The sequence below is a fragment of the Martes martes genome, assembly GCF_963455335.1.
Source record: "Martes martes genome assembly, chromosome: 16".
Lineage (NCBI taxonomy): Eukaryota > Metazoa > Chordata > Mammalia > Carnivora > Mustelidae > Martes > Martes martes.
Window position 1 is genome coordinate 8739697 of NC_137904.1, and position 15449 is coordinate 8755145.

At 34.5% G+C, this 15449-nt stretch overlaps 2 pseudogenes across 2 annotated transcripts; both read right to left on the minus strand.

Annotated features, from left to right (window-relative positions):
• Window positions 1-2360: 2360 nt before the first annotated feature.
• On the minus strand, window positions 2361-2564 carry LOC308356435 (keratin-associated protein 19-7-like; annotated as a pseudogene). Its single transcript has one exon. The product of its transcript is annotated as a keratin-associated protein 19-7-like (transcript).
• Window positions 2565-12040: 9476 nt separating this feature from the next.
• On the minus strand, window positions 12041-12947 carry LOC308357256 (KATNB1-like protein 1; annotated as a pseudogene). Its single transcript has one exon. The product of its transcript is annotated as a KATNB1-like protein 1 (transcript).
• Between the last annotated feature and the right edge of the window lie 2502 nt (window positions 12948-15449).

Consider the following 15449-nt stretch of genomic DNA (forward strand, 5'->3'; position numbering starts at 1 on the left):
TTCAAAATATCGTCACAGTGTCCTGTAAACCCTGACAGTTGTTTGTTGTTGTTTTTCTCTTTTAATTCAAGTACCTGAGTTAAGCTTTGCTTGCCCCCACTTCAAAGAGGCATCCACTTCAAAGATAGTGATCCTCAACAAACACATTTCCAGCCACGCACTGAATAAAGAGCCAGACCACCTTCCCACTCTAAGGCTTCTTGGTTTTAGAGATATTACTTGATTACAGTAACTGCCCATTTGGCCATTTGTTTTTTCCTGGCTTTAAATTCCCTCTCATGTTTTAAGTTCACCAACAGTAAATAAAAGCAGAAGCCCAGGTCCATTCTGTGTGTGTGTGTGTCTCTCTCTCGCACGCCTTCTCTCTTTCTCTCCCCCTCCAATGACCTCACTGTGTGGTCCCAGATGTGCTGTGTAATTTTTAGATCTTATAAGTAATATAGCTTCATTTTTTTTAAGTTTCACCATGGTTATTGCTGAAGGGTATCTTTCGATCTTAAGAAGAACTACAGAGGCTAGCCCAACCACAACATTAGTTATTGGTAGGCTAAGACCAGCACCAAAAACAGTAACACCTAGAATACTGTTTGATCATCAACTGAGTACCATAGCCCAGTCAAATTGACACATAAAACAAACCATCACAGGAGGTATGATTGAGAGATCAAATAGCTTACCATATCATTTAGCTAAGAGGACCATGTACATATTTTCTGAGCTGAATCTGGTATGGAGGAAAACATCTAATGTAGATTAATTTCAGCTCTGTGTCATTGATGTTACTTTTTTGGGAGGGGGAGGGGGCTCTTCAGGAGCGAAGCTTTGTTCCAGAATGAGGAAATGTAATTCCCAATACAGACAGACCCTGAGGAGGTCTGAACAATTCCTTTTATTATTCCTAGTAGTGATATAATTGGATCCATGAATTAAGAATTAGGATGTCACTTGGTCTTGGATCTTAGACAAAGTGGTGAAAAGACAAAAGAATAATTCAAAATTCATTCAGAGTTGTGGTGTCCAGTAGTGGCTAAAAGCAGCTGTGACAGTAATGGAAAAAGTGGTGTTACTGTAGTGTTAACTTGGTCACTATTCTAGCAGTCTTTACATCCCTGGGTCCTGTATACCCTGTCAACTTCATCCCCCCACTTACCAACAGGTTCTTTGAGTTACCCACATTCTCAAAGTTTCTCTTAAAAAAAAAAATTCCATCTCTTTCAAAAAAGAACCATGTCAGATAAATTGTCTTTTTCTTCACAGTCTTACTTCTGGAAGAAAAATACACAGTGAAGACAATGATACTGGCCTGGTATCTTTCCTCTAATTACTTCCTTGCTAATTTAATAGCACTACCCTGGGACCCCTGAACAGAGCCTTGGAGTAGTCTGGTGGGGAGAATTTGGGTTTGGGTCTCTCCATATGGTACAAATGGAGGTTGGAATGAAGTTTCTAATAATTTATTGCACTTGCCTTGTGCATTTACTGTCAGCCCAGAAGCAATCCAGTGTTCGATATGGGGTATATAAAATTTTTAGCAAATTATTTCAATTATCATTTCAACATAAAAATATAGCATGAAAGAAACTCAACTTACAACTGGATCATATCAAGTTTAATAACCATCTAGTATTATAGCCAGGAGTGAAATAAGAAAGTGAGACATTTCACTACATGAGTCTGTAATGAATTTCAGTACAGATGCATTAAAGCTGAGTGAATTCAAATTTCAATAGACAGGCTCACTATTGAGAAGGAGAGAAAGATAAACATCACTGGGTATAATAAAGTTTGTTATGGAAAAAGAAACTAGGTGAAAAGAAGAACATTGAGGATAGGTTTTTTCCCCCCTCTGTACCATGACATAATTCATATACCAATGTTATCTAACTAAAAGCATTGAATAAGATTTGGTCTAGTGTTCAGAGGAAAAAAATCTTCATTCCAACTGAGTGTTATGGATTGGAATATATCTATCTAGCCATATGGGTGTATGTTTATATCTCTCCTAGGATTTTGGTTTTTTGTGGAGTAATTTATTTTCTTCATTGTCAGGTGGGTGCAGTTACAAATAACCACTTTGACATCTTGAGTTTCATAAAAAATGAAAGCCACGTATGCTATTTAAACCTCGGATAATTTATTGCAAAAGGAATAGAGAAATCCCACAGTTGTAAAAGCAGAAATAAAGGACACCAGGAAACATGAAAGAGACCATTATAAAATGATAAATATTCCTAAGGTCTTAGATACCAAATGTTTTTGATCTTGGCTTGGCTCCAGATGATCTTGTTTGGTTTGGTCATTGTAGTCAAATTTGGATAATCCTTTTGTGGCCTCAGATGTTGGGCTTCTGGAGCAGGATTTCAGTAGAAGCCAGAGAATCCATATCTCCCATAGCGAGATGGGCGGCAGCAGCCATATCTGTAGCCTCTGCAGCCCCAGCCCCAGCCTCAGCCACAACCTCGTCTGTGGAAGCTGCCAAATCCCCAGCCACGGCCACAGCCCAGGCCACCAAAACCTCCACAGCCATAGCCCAGGCCTCCATAGCAGTTGCTGTAGTAGCTCATGGTGTCAGGGGTGATGAGTTTGGTTTGCTGTTCGAGTCCAGATCCTGAGTGTGAAAGTCAGCATGGGTAGAGAGATGCTTATATACCCTGAGCAGAACATACGATAAATCACATGTGCACTTTTCCTTTGTGTCATGCTGCATATTATCTGTAATGTTGTTAACTCATTATTCTTCTGTCTCTTGACACAGGGAGAGGCCCTCATTCCCATTAAAATACCTTGGTTTACTTAACTTCTTATTTAGAATGTCCTTGAACCTATTGTTTAGCTTTTATGGGAAGAAATGCCTACGGCTTTAAATTTTGTACATTCCAAACCCTAAATTGAATTGCTTATTACCAGGTATATTAACATCATTTACATTTGATGACATTCCTTTTATAATTAAAAATTTTCTCCTTTCTGTCATCTCCCAAGTGGATAATTCCATCTCCAACTAAATTCACAGATATTTGTTCAATTTACAGCTGTTAAATCAATATTTTTCAAAAAGGAAATTTGTTTATCAAGAGGAAGACTGAAGAAAGTGCCTCTGTTCAGAAAACATTTTTTAAAAGAAGGTACATGTTGATTTTTTGCATTTTAATTATAATAACCTTTATAATATTTTTGGCTTTAAGAACTATCTTCAGCAACAGGAGAGAGAGAGAGAGAATCTCCAAGCAGGCTCTCCACAGTGTGGAGCCTGACCCAGGGCTCAATCCCAGGACCCTGAGATCATGACCTGAGCCAAAATCAAGAGTAGGCCACTCAACCAACTGAGCCATCCAGGAGCGCCTTAACTTACATGATTTTGAATATACAGTTGAGTTTTTATGAGATTCTCAATTATTTTAACAAAGGTAAATTTCCTCAGATGTTTTAATCCTAAACAGCAAGTAGGAAATTAAACACTGCTTATAGAACTAATGAAGAAATTATAAGTAAACTGATAGTAGCTATCATGGCTACAACAACCAGTGCAACTCTCTGACTCCACCTTAGCAAACTACCATTTTAAAACCAAAATGTGGTTCGATATGTCATAACCCAACATATCCCAAGTTTCTTTTATCCAAATATTATTTCATTATTTCTCATCCTAAACTAGAAATAGTTGATAAGCTGAATTTTTCATTCTCAATAAGTCCTTTCAAATACACGTAACCATAAATAACTCAGGATTAAGGATATCAGCTTTTGTCCATATAACTTAACCACATCATGTGAGAGTGATTAATGGCTAGTTTTTGTTCATTTGGATTTGAAAGAGATGTGTCCACCTGAGATAGAGCACTAAAAAACAAAAATGAAAAACCTCAATAGTCAAATAAGAAATAAAAATAATTTCAAGGATAAAATGTGATAGCTTTACACAAGACCAATTTTACTGTTAATGAGCAGCAAAATATCAATACTAAAGTATTATAAAATACATAGCAAAAATGTTTGTCTTGGTTTTTTTCTAAGTGAAAAAATTATTAAAATGAAAATATCCATTGGAAAATGAAGACTATATATTTCTTTGTAGAAGTATTGTTTTATGTTCAATTGCTGGACCCAAAGTAGATTATTTTTTTTCTTCTTTTCACTCTTAGGAAGTTTCCCTCAAAATACATGTGAAATAATACTATGATAATGGGTAGTAAAGAAGAAAATCTGTTTTCACTTGGGATAAATAATAGTCTTTACAAATCCATAATGGAAACTTCTGTTGTAAATTCCAAACGTTGTCCTGTGACTCAGACATAAATCAAAACAACATGAAATTGTAGGTCACAAAAATACACTACATTACACTAGGAAGGTCACATATTTTTTTTTCTCATTCTAAGTATACTGATAATTCTTTTTCTTTGTAACTTTGTAATACCTTCCTTTGGCTGCAAAGGTACTGACCTGTGTGAGAATAGGATACTTTCAAATGTTATTTATTTATAGGAACCAAAGCTCTTTAAAGGCATGACCAAACTCTATTCCTGATGTCCTTACCTATGAAAATATGGCATTTGATAGGACAAGTGACAGGAGTCAACTGATGTTTTTTTTCTATCTTCAGGTTGTATAAACAAATCCAAATCTTTCTAATAAAAAACTGTGATGAGGATTAAGTTTTAACACTATTCATTCTTCATTTTCCTTGAAGTACAACTAAATTACAAATTGAGAAGTTGATTATATACAATAAAATAAAATTTTCACAATAAAAATGTAAAAGAAAACACAATAAGAGGTAGCTAATCTAACAGAGGGAACTATTTCCCATAAACTCAGCTATAAAATAGTAGCTATTCATGGAAATATGACAAGAACTTTCCAGATGGTATTCAAATTTGAAAATATATAATGAAAGAGAATCAGCATGGTGAGGTAGATCACCAGGTTTCAGTGAACTGGTTTTTGATCTTGGTTCTGACACTTGTGGCATTTGTGACTCCAGGAATCACTTAACTATCTGGAGTTTCTTCACTTGTATGATATAAGGGGCAGCGCAGCACTATATCTAATTCTAGGTGAGCTCTCGCTTCTGCTGTTGTCCTTTTATTATTGGATTTTGCCAACTCAAACAGCAACAAAAAACTTTATCTTTTTGCATTACCTGAATATTCCATTCAAATTTGAAAAGGCAAAAATTTTTATTACATATTTTATGTACTCTATTATGTAAAATACCAACAACAACATGCTTGCTTTTGATTAGTGATAATTGATTGGAAATCTACTTAAAAAAATCCTTTGGATGAATGATGACTCTCATCAAGGAAAGCTACAGAGTGATATATTTCCTGGTTGTATCTAGGTGTTTACACTTCATTTACAGTTGCAAAAGGCTTGAATACCATGAAGATGATGATGATGAAAGTAAAAAAGAAGAATATCAGGACACCTGAGTGGCTCAGTCCGTTGAACGTCTAACTCTTGATTTCAGCTCAGGTCATGATCTCACGGTCATGGGACCAAACCCTACGTTGGTCTCTATGGTCAGCATGGAGTCTGCTTGAGATGCTCTTTCTCCCTCCCTCTGCTCCTCCCCAAACTCGTGCTCTATCTAAATAAATAAAATCTTTTAAAAAAAGGGAAGTGAACAATGATGAACTTAAAAAAAAAAGATCATTCACGTTTTGATACTATACCATAATTTTATAAGATGTAACCATTAGGGGAAACTGGGTGAGCAGGTGCTCTCTGTACTATCTTTGCAAATTACTATGACTCTGTAACTATTTCAAAATAAAAAGTTTAAAGAATCGTCCAAAAAAACAAAGAATATCACTGCATACTACATAGGAACAATGATGTGGTAAAAATCTAAACCAAATAAATTCTTAATACTACATACATTTTAATTAACTAATTTGAAGTATTTTTAATGAATTCGTAAAATAATTATTTTCGTGAGAATGCCAAGTAGAGGAAACAGAGAAAAATATTATATATAATCAAGAAATTAATTTAAAAAACACTTTCTTTTCCTAGAAGTTCAGAGAACTATTTTGATCTATCACTCTTCTTTTCTTGTCATGGAAGAACTGAAGGAGGACACATTTTGAAAGAAGGATGAATTATGTATTCATTTTGGGCTGCATTGATAAAAGGAATTGCAAAAATATTAAACATATGAATTATTTTTTATTTATTGTCATGAATACATCACAATCATTAGACTTCATTTTTTATTCTTGTTTAATTTTTTAAAAGATTTTATTTATATATTTGACAGAGAGACACAGACAGGTGGTGTGGGAAATGGAGAAGCAGGCTCCCCATGGACTAGGAACCCAATGCGGGGCTCAATCCCAGGACCCTGCGATCATGACCTGAGCCGAAGGCAGACGTTCAAGGACTGAGCGACTCTGGCACTCCTATCCTTGTTTAATTTAAATATAAATATCATCTGATTAAAATAAAGAAAAAAATCAACAGGTATTTGAGAAGTTATTATTCATTTCAGTCTAAATTTATTGTTCTTTTTTATGTCTCCATTTGTGAAATAAATATTTAATACACAAAGCATATATCAGAATCTTTATTGAAAGTTGAGTAAGATCTACGTTTAGTTACATATAAAATTGATAATAAAGAAATAAACAAAAGCTATATTTGCTCTTTCAAATTAAGAGACTTTATTAAAGAAATCAAGGAGACATGATAGATAAAAAGCTGTGTAACTCTAAACGTACTGGAAGCTTTAAGTACTATTTTGATAAATGGACCCAGCAAAATCTTGGTTGACCCAGAGGTTGAAATCAGATTCTGAAAGTCCACTCATGGAACCCGATAGTAGACTCATAAAGACAAATTTTAATAGAAGATAGAATCCATACCCACCATAGCAAGGTGGGAGGCAGCAGGTATACCTGTAGCCTCCCCAACCACAGCCACAGCCCCATCTGCAGGAGCTGCCACAGCCCCACCCACACCACAGCCCAGGTCTCCGTAGTAGTTGCTGTAGTATCCCACGCTATCAGGGGTTGAAGGCTTGGTTCGCTATGAAAGCTGTTTCCTGAGCATGAATCTCAGCATCTGCACAGAGGTTTTTACACCCTAATCCATGGATGTGGTAAATCATCCCAAATATACCTCATTTTCCTCCCACAGAAGAAATTTCATGAAACAAGTATTTCTGGCTTTTTTGTTTAATATGCATGGAGTGATCTTCCACCGAAGTGAAAGTTTTAAGTTAATCTTTAGTTCAGTTAGCTCAATTCCTTTTATTAAGTTGTTTTTATAATGAGAAATATATTTTTGCAACTTCAAAGACTATTCCGACATTAAGACTCATATAAACTCCCCCTTATTTTGGTTTCTGAGGATCTCTACAGCTCAGTCAAGGGCTGCCTGACAACATCATCTAGATGATGCTACTTTACTGCACATGCCGCCTATTTTTTCATGGAGATGACAACCTCTTATTATTTGAGGTAAGCAGGACACTAATGTCATTCTTAAATCCATGCCCCATTTGAGACCATAACCACTTAGATGTCAAATATCCAGACATGTTGAGATACAAACAAATTTTACTTTACTCTTATGCCGTTCAGAACCAGCCTTGAACCAGTTACATTTACAGTGTCTCATTAGACATATTTCTTAATCTTTGAGACACAATATTTGAAATATTGATGCCTCCTTAAAGAAGGCACTTCCAAACTTGAGAAAAAAACAGAGGGAAGAAGAAAGGGAGTGAGAACAAAACAAATATATATTCTTTGTTTTCTGTATTTAATTCTAGTCAAAACAGATGGTGTCTCAGCTTAATAAATGTCAATGATCCTTTACAATTCTCACCTGAAAGATGGCAAGAGGGCATCCTGGCAATTTAGGAACTTCTTTCTGGGATCCAGGATTATAGCATTATGCCAGAAGAAATAAATAGCTCTACTGATCTTTTTGGGCAGGAATTAGGAAGAGAAACAAAAACGTAGACAAATGACAGTCATAGTGATTTCTCTCAAATACTAATCTAAGGATGTCTTTAATATTGTGTATGTGTGTGTTTAATTTGGACACTCATATTAAATCCATCACCCCAAAGGATGAGAAAATTAAAGAAATATTGGTTAAGGATTTACACATAATGTTAATGGGGTACTTGATATTTTACTGCCTGATATCCATGTGTTAAAAACCTGCTACTTAGGGACGCCTGGGTGGCTCAGTTGGTTAAGCAGCTGCCTTCGGCTCAGGTCATGATCCCAGCGTCCTGGGATCGAGTCCCGCATCGGGCTCCTTGCTCCGCAGGGAGCCTGCTTCTCCCTCTGCCACTCTGTCTGCCTGTGCTCGCGCGCTCTCTCTCTCTCTCTCTGACAAATAAATAAATAAAATCCTTTAATAAAAAAAAAAAACCTGCTACTTAATTACTAGGAGCATATTTAAAGTTCTTTGGAGGAGAGACTACCACATGACTCTAAGATAATTATGGTGATTTTTAAAAAATCACAAAATACTTAATGCCATTGCTTTATTCAGCAATTCAATTTTGAATTCTGTTGAGCTATATCAAAGTTATAGTTTTATGTATATTGACAGTCAATAAAAGCATTAGCACTGGTTCCCCCCCAGGCAGGACTAATAATTAGAATATAAACTAGCCCAATTTTCCAAAGACCTTCTTAATATCAAATGAAATAGAAGTCCTAAGTTGCATTCTGATTTCTATACTGAAATGTAGTCGTACTGCATAGAAGTCAAAAATTTCTCAAATTAAAAGTTTATTAAAACTGACACAAGAAGAAATAAAAACCTTTATGAGTATATCTCTGAAGGAAATAAAGTTTGTATTAAAAAGAAAAAAAAAACAAAAACCAGACTCCTAACAAAGAAAACTCCAGGTTCACATTGCTTTAGTGGTGAGTTTTAGCAACTACTTAAATAATGCTAATTATTGCAAGAAATAGTGTTAATTTTGCACTAATTATTTCAGAAAATAAACTAAATCCTCAAATCCAAAATTCAATTGTATATGAAAAATTAGAAAATAAAATATCACTAACAATATCAGAAAAGTAAAATAAAGATAATTTAAAGATATGTGCAAGACTTAGTTTTTGATATTTACAAATTAAAGCTGGAAGAAATTAATAAGGATATATATATATGTATATATATACACATATAGACATATGTAAAATGTTTATATATTGACTGTAGACAAAATACCTCCCAAATTATATATTAAATAAAATCCCTAATTGAAATGACAGTATAATGTATATATTTACAAAAGATTCTAAAGTGTATAAGGAAATCCAAAAACCCTAGGATATCCAATGCAGTATTTAAAAAGAAAAAAACTTTACATTAACTGATTTTAACACTTAAAGTGGAATGATCAAGAAAGTGTGTTATCGATGTGAAGATACACAAGTAAGTTGATGGAAAATATTAGAGAGTCTAGAATTAGGCTTCTTTTCCCACAAAGATTCCAAAACAAACAAAACACTTTTCATCAAATGGTACTGAAACAATGGGACATTTCTATGGAACAAGAAGAAAATGACCTTAATTTTTTCATAGTCTACACAAAACTTAATTCAAATGTATGATAGAACTAAGCATAAAAGCTAAAACTTTAAGACTTCTAGAAGTTTTTCTGTTTTGTTTTAGGACACAGAAAGCACTGAACATAAGATAAAACACTGTGAAGTGAAATTCATCAACTGCAAGCCACAGACTAGAAAAAAAAAGTGTAGCTACAGATATATAGTGCAGACGCTACAGATAGGTATCGATATAGATTACAGACAGAGAATAGAGATGATAGAGGTAAAGGTAGAGATAGAGACATCCATCATACATAAAGATCTCCGGCAACCTAAATGTGTAAAGATAAATAAACCCAAAACCTGAGAACATTGACAAGAAGATATACAATAAGCAAATAAATTGTGTGACATGATTAGTTATCAGAGTTATCAGGGAAACACAATTTAAAACCACAATTATATAACACCACTCACCCACTAGAAGAGCTAAGATTTTAAAAAAAGTGTTTTTCTTACTCAGTAGACTATGATTTAGATTAATCTACATAAAATTTAAGTTGATTTAAAAATGTTTCAATTTTTATTAGTGTGACTTCTAATACAATTTCCAATATAATGTCTTCATCGGAATTATCATCTGATGATATATTCTCAAGAGAGTTTAAGCCTAAGATTTTGGCACATAGTACCATATTTCAAAAAAATCCTACTAGCATGCTTAATTTAAAGAATTCCATTAAATTTAATTTAATGGAAAGAACAAATATTTGGGGGAAATCATCAGGCCCAAAAAGTTCTGGCCGATGAGCAGATTAAGTAGTCCTCCCCTACAAACAGCTCATGAGGCAGCTAGTGAAAAGAGCATGGATAACAGGGTCTGTGTAATAGGATTGTTAGAGTCTTTGGTCACGTGGTTCACTCTGAAGCACTCACACAGGTCCTAGATTTCAATTTCTCTTTGGTGATTCAGAATACTGATGATAGAACCAGTGGCTAAGTGGCTAAATAAAGTTATAATGAAGACTATTTATAACCAGAATCTTAGGCCAGGGATTTTAGCATCCCAAATCACTGCCATAAATTGGAGTTTGCTCCAATATAAATTTTGATTAAGAATTCAAAAAAAATCTAAGACATATTTACTATTTAATAAGTACCTTCAATGACCACTGACAAGACGACTTGGGACGGAAGTCAGGATACTGACTCACAAATACAGAAAACAGAAGAAAAATACCAAGCTAGAAAAGACCAGCAACCTCTCCCTCTCAAGCTAAATCTATATTCGTTTTTCACTGATTTAATAACGGAAATAAATGATATCCTCAGGAAAAGAAGCAGTTGCCTTCATTTGAAATATCATTAAAAAAGGCCACTTATTTCTCACCAAATTTAATTGTATACATTATTTCTATCTATTCACTGTTAAGACACCTGTTAGATCTATTGCTGATTGAAGTTATAATACTATATAAAATTGGAATTAATTGAACATGACAAAAGGACAATCGTTTAGCAACAAATATGGTTTTTTTTTAGAAATATTTAGTGAATTTACTCAAATGAAGAAAGCTTAAATGATACAGAACTGAAAATATTAGGATTCTATATACAATAAAAAGTGAATATAAATTAGCCAAATCCGTGGACATTTCTAGTTCAGCAGTCATAGAAATACATGTTCACCTTTTTCTTTTATATAGTAATAACACATACATACATGACACAATGATTCTGGCAAAAAGAAAAATCAGAGATACTAAAAATATTCTCAAGTTTTAAAAATGGTATGGAATAGTTTTAACAACATTTTACATGAGCGGAAACCCCTGATTTAATTCCATGATCTTATCATGCCAGAAGCATGGTTGCTTTTAATTTTTTTAAACAGATATTGGTATCATACACATTGGCTTATTAATAATTAAGGCATTTTGTATACACAGTATCTCAGTGTGGACAAATTTTTAGTATTGATTATTTGCTATGACATTTTAAACTTGCAAAGTCTTTTCAAAATAAGAAAATAGCTGCACACGTTTAAGTGTTTTCTTATAAAAACAATCTTCACAAAAGTCACGATGATTGGTTTTTGTGATTCCTAGTAATAAGTCCTGTCTTCTTTCTGACATAGTATAAATTATATTCTTATGCAGGACTGCATTAAGACCCAGTAGTTCTTAAACAATGTTACCAAATAACCATATAAAACCCAAATGCAGCAAAGGCGAGCAATCTTCACAGTGCATTTTCACCTCTTTGAAGTTGAAGCTGCTCCTTTTGGATATTTATCCACTTCAATGTGAAGTAGATTGCTAGGGTTTCATTAGTGGTTTCGTATGTGGCTTTTTAAAGTAAAAAAAAAAAAAAAGGTTTGATCTCTTCCACAGTTCACAGTTCTCAGGTGAGACTTACTTCTTCCTTTCTTTCTTTCTTTTTTTTTTTTTTTTGAAATCTAGTCTGGGGACTTTTTGAATAATCAAATGCTCTTTAGTAGATGAAGTCTCTCAATGCAACTGTAATAAATAAGCATCTACGTCCTTGACTATATTACCAGTATATCCTGGGACCAAAGTAAGATGGTTTTCTTGTTCCCATAATCCACTTAATTGTTGTTTTAAAATCTGAATATTTCCATCATTTATAATTTCTGTTTTGGATGACAGTTCAGACCACCACCTTTTTATGACCGCTTGAAGCCAGTTTAAACCAACTATTATATATTCTTCAAACTTGCTTTTAAGTAAGCACTTTACTAGAGGCAACAAATCTACACAGCAGCCAAGTGAGATGTGTTGTTTTTCTTCCTGTAAACTCTTGGTGAGCACAGGAAGGCAATCCACAACCACTCCAAGGTCTTCTATCCTCACCAAATAAGCTCCAAGTTCACGTATACTTCTCTTTCTCCAGAATGTTAAAGCTACATTCAATCTCAAATTCCTGCTGAACAAAACTGTGCCATTGCTTCATGGTCCTGAGAAACCTCAGAAAAAACCCCACTGTATTTTGATGATGGGCTTTCCGTCTGTGGAGAACCAGATCACCGGAGTTAATCAAGTCTGTCCGAGGATCACGGCGTAATTTTTCAGGCAGGTGACCTGCACGAGCCAGTTCATTTTCTTTATTTGCCATGTCACAGCCCCCATTTCTAGGGGGCTGTTGTTTTCTGTAACAAGGATTTGGAAAAGGATGATGCACTTTCTTTCGGCGATAGATCACCCTACGCGGTTTATCTGGGCTTTTCGCAGCTTGTCCAACTGTCCTATTTGTGTCAGCAGCCAACTGTGTTGGAGATTTCTTAACCTCCTTCATGTTAGTAAAATTAGAGATCCTTTTTCTAGGAAGATCAGTGGAATGATCCTCAATATTATTACAAAAGCCTCGTTTTTTAACATTGTGGGCTTCAGATGCCATAATCTCTTAAATCCCGGCGCCTCATGGTCGCGCGGCGCCTCAGCCCAGCCCGGGCACGAACCAACTGCGCCCGGTAGCCCAGAAGGTCCCTCGGCTCCGGGCCGAGCCCCACTCCGAGCCGTTCAAACGCAGCCGCGCGCGCCAACAAATATGTATTTTTAAAACTTCTTCCCATTCAAGTTTTGTAAACTCTCTCGAGTTACATTTTAGCATTTATTTCTTGATCATGTTTTAATCTTTTGGTAACACAAGAGTATTTGAGAGGTGAAGATTTTGAGCTTGGCATTTTAGTACGCAATCAAGGAGACCACTATTTAATATTTATATTTATGTTCCAATAATGGCAAGAAATAACATATCTTCATATTCTTCTGTCAATATTACTTTAATTCCTTATAGCAAAAAGTACCAGAGTCTTTCTTTACATTTTACAAGGTCAAACAATTTTATATCTTTTACTATAAATCTTATTTGATTATTAAAATGGAAAATGTATTTCATTTATAGTCCGTTTACATAGAGATATCCCTTCCTTTCTTTCTCCCTCCTTCCTTCATGCTTTCCACTCTTGCTCTTAACTGCATTCTAAAGCTATATATATGTATAATATATATATAATGTCATATATATGTATATACATATTTTCCCTCAACATTTAGAAACTATATAATATTTAAGGACAATAAAACACAAATAATAACTTACTGTTATAGAATTTATTATCATAGAAAATATATAGAAAATAGTATATGTGTTATAATTTGGTATTATCATAGTTGTGGTAAAATCTAAAATTATAAAATCTGGAATATTAAATTTAAATATTTAAGAGATCCAAAGGTAAAATGGCAGAGTGGCCAACTGGCCAACTGGCCAGGTTTTCCTTGACTGTGTCGGTTTGGGTATTAAATGTGCAAGTACTAGGAAAACTCTCAGTCATGAGTAAGCTAGGATGGTTGGTCACCTAAAAGTAATTCCTATCTAAGAGGGTCAAACCGGCAAACTTCCTATAGACATGAATGTGTGTGTATATATATACACACACACACACATCAGATCTTTCAGAAATGTAAATAAAAACCTAATAGGTTGGAAAAAAGGGGAAAATAACCTCTTATTCTGAAGGAATTTTAAATGGCATAGTACATAGTATATACAGAGAATAGAGTTAAATAACCCTTAAAAAAAAAAGCAAGGAGGGGATTGGTGTAAAATGAGGCAAAAAGAAGTCCACACTTCTAAAAAGGTTCTAAAAAACCTTATATGCCCATTAAAGTGTTTTTATTTTATCTTCCAGTTCTGAGGTCAGCAAACTGCAGCCCCTGGGGTCAAGTCCTGCCAGTACTTGTGAATGTAAATAAGGTTTTATTGAACAAGCACACTCTTCGTTTATGTATTGTCTGCGACTGCTTCCCTACTACTACAACAGAATTGAGTAGTTGTGCTAGAGAGTAATTGGTCAGAAAACCTAAAACGTTTACTATTTGCCACTGACTCTTACTGTAGGTATGGGAAAGCTCACAGAGGTATCCAGGAAGTGGAGGGATGTGAATGATCTTATTCAGTCCTTTTATTTTAGCAAAGATGCTGCTCATACTCCAGGAGGTTATTGACCAAAGGGATATTTAAGCCGCACTTGGATTAGTTAGTTGTCTTTTATCCTTTGACCGAGAGCCATCCTAGCAGTAACTTATCCCATCTAAACCACCATTCCATTTTTAAACTTATTACATAGTCCTTTGAAATGTGCAAAAGTGAGATGGGAGTTGGAGGAGAATGGGAGAAATAAGTCTGTTTGAGATATTAGAAGAAGTCTAACAATGTTTCCTTGTTTAAGCCTACGGGAAAAAGAAGTACTTTAATAACGTAACACAAGTCGATTATTTAGAATCAATAAGAATGAAGGAAGTTAATTTGAAAAAAGGCAATTTGGAGAGGAAAGTATATCAAAAGTTTTTTTTCTAAGTTAACCGCTATGGAAAAAAGGCAGGTGTCTATACAAACCCAGTGCGGGGAAACATTTTATCCCCTAAAGGGAAAACAGCTGAGTTAACCCGTATAAAACAACCCAAAAATAGGGTAAAGAATCTAGTTTCTCTTGATTAACAATAGATTTTTCTTACCTGTTTGGTGCCTGGTTGGTTTGTTTGCTCGTTTTGTTTTGTTTTGTGATGTTTTGTTCTACCAAGCTGAGGAAGTTCTCCTCTTTTAGTTGGAGGAGAGTTTTTAACCTAATAGGGAGTTGGGTGTTTAAGGTTTTTCCTGCATCTAGTGATATGAACATATGATTTTTTAGGTATATTACATTGCTTGATTTGTAAATGTTAAATCAGCTTTCTATACTTAGAATGAATCATACCTCATCATATAATACTTTTTATAGATTGTTAGATGAGATTTGCTAATATTTGGTTGAAGATTTTTGCAAAAAAATTCATGAGATACATTATTCTTATTTATTTATTTATTTATTTATTTGACAGAGATAACAAGTAGGCAGAG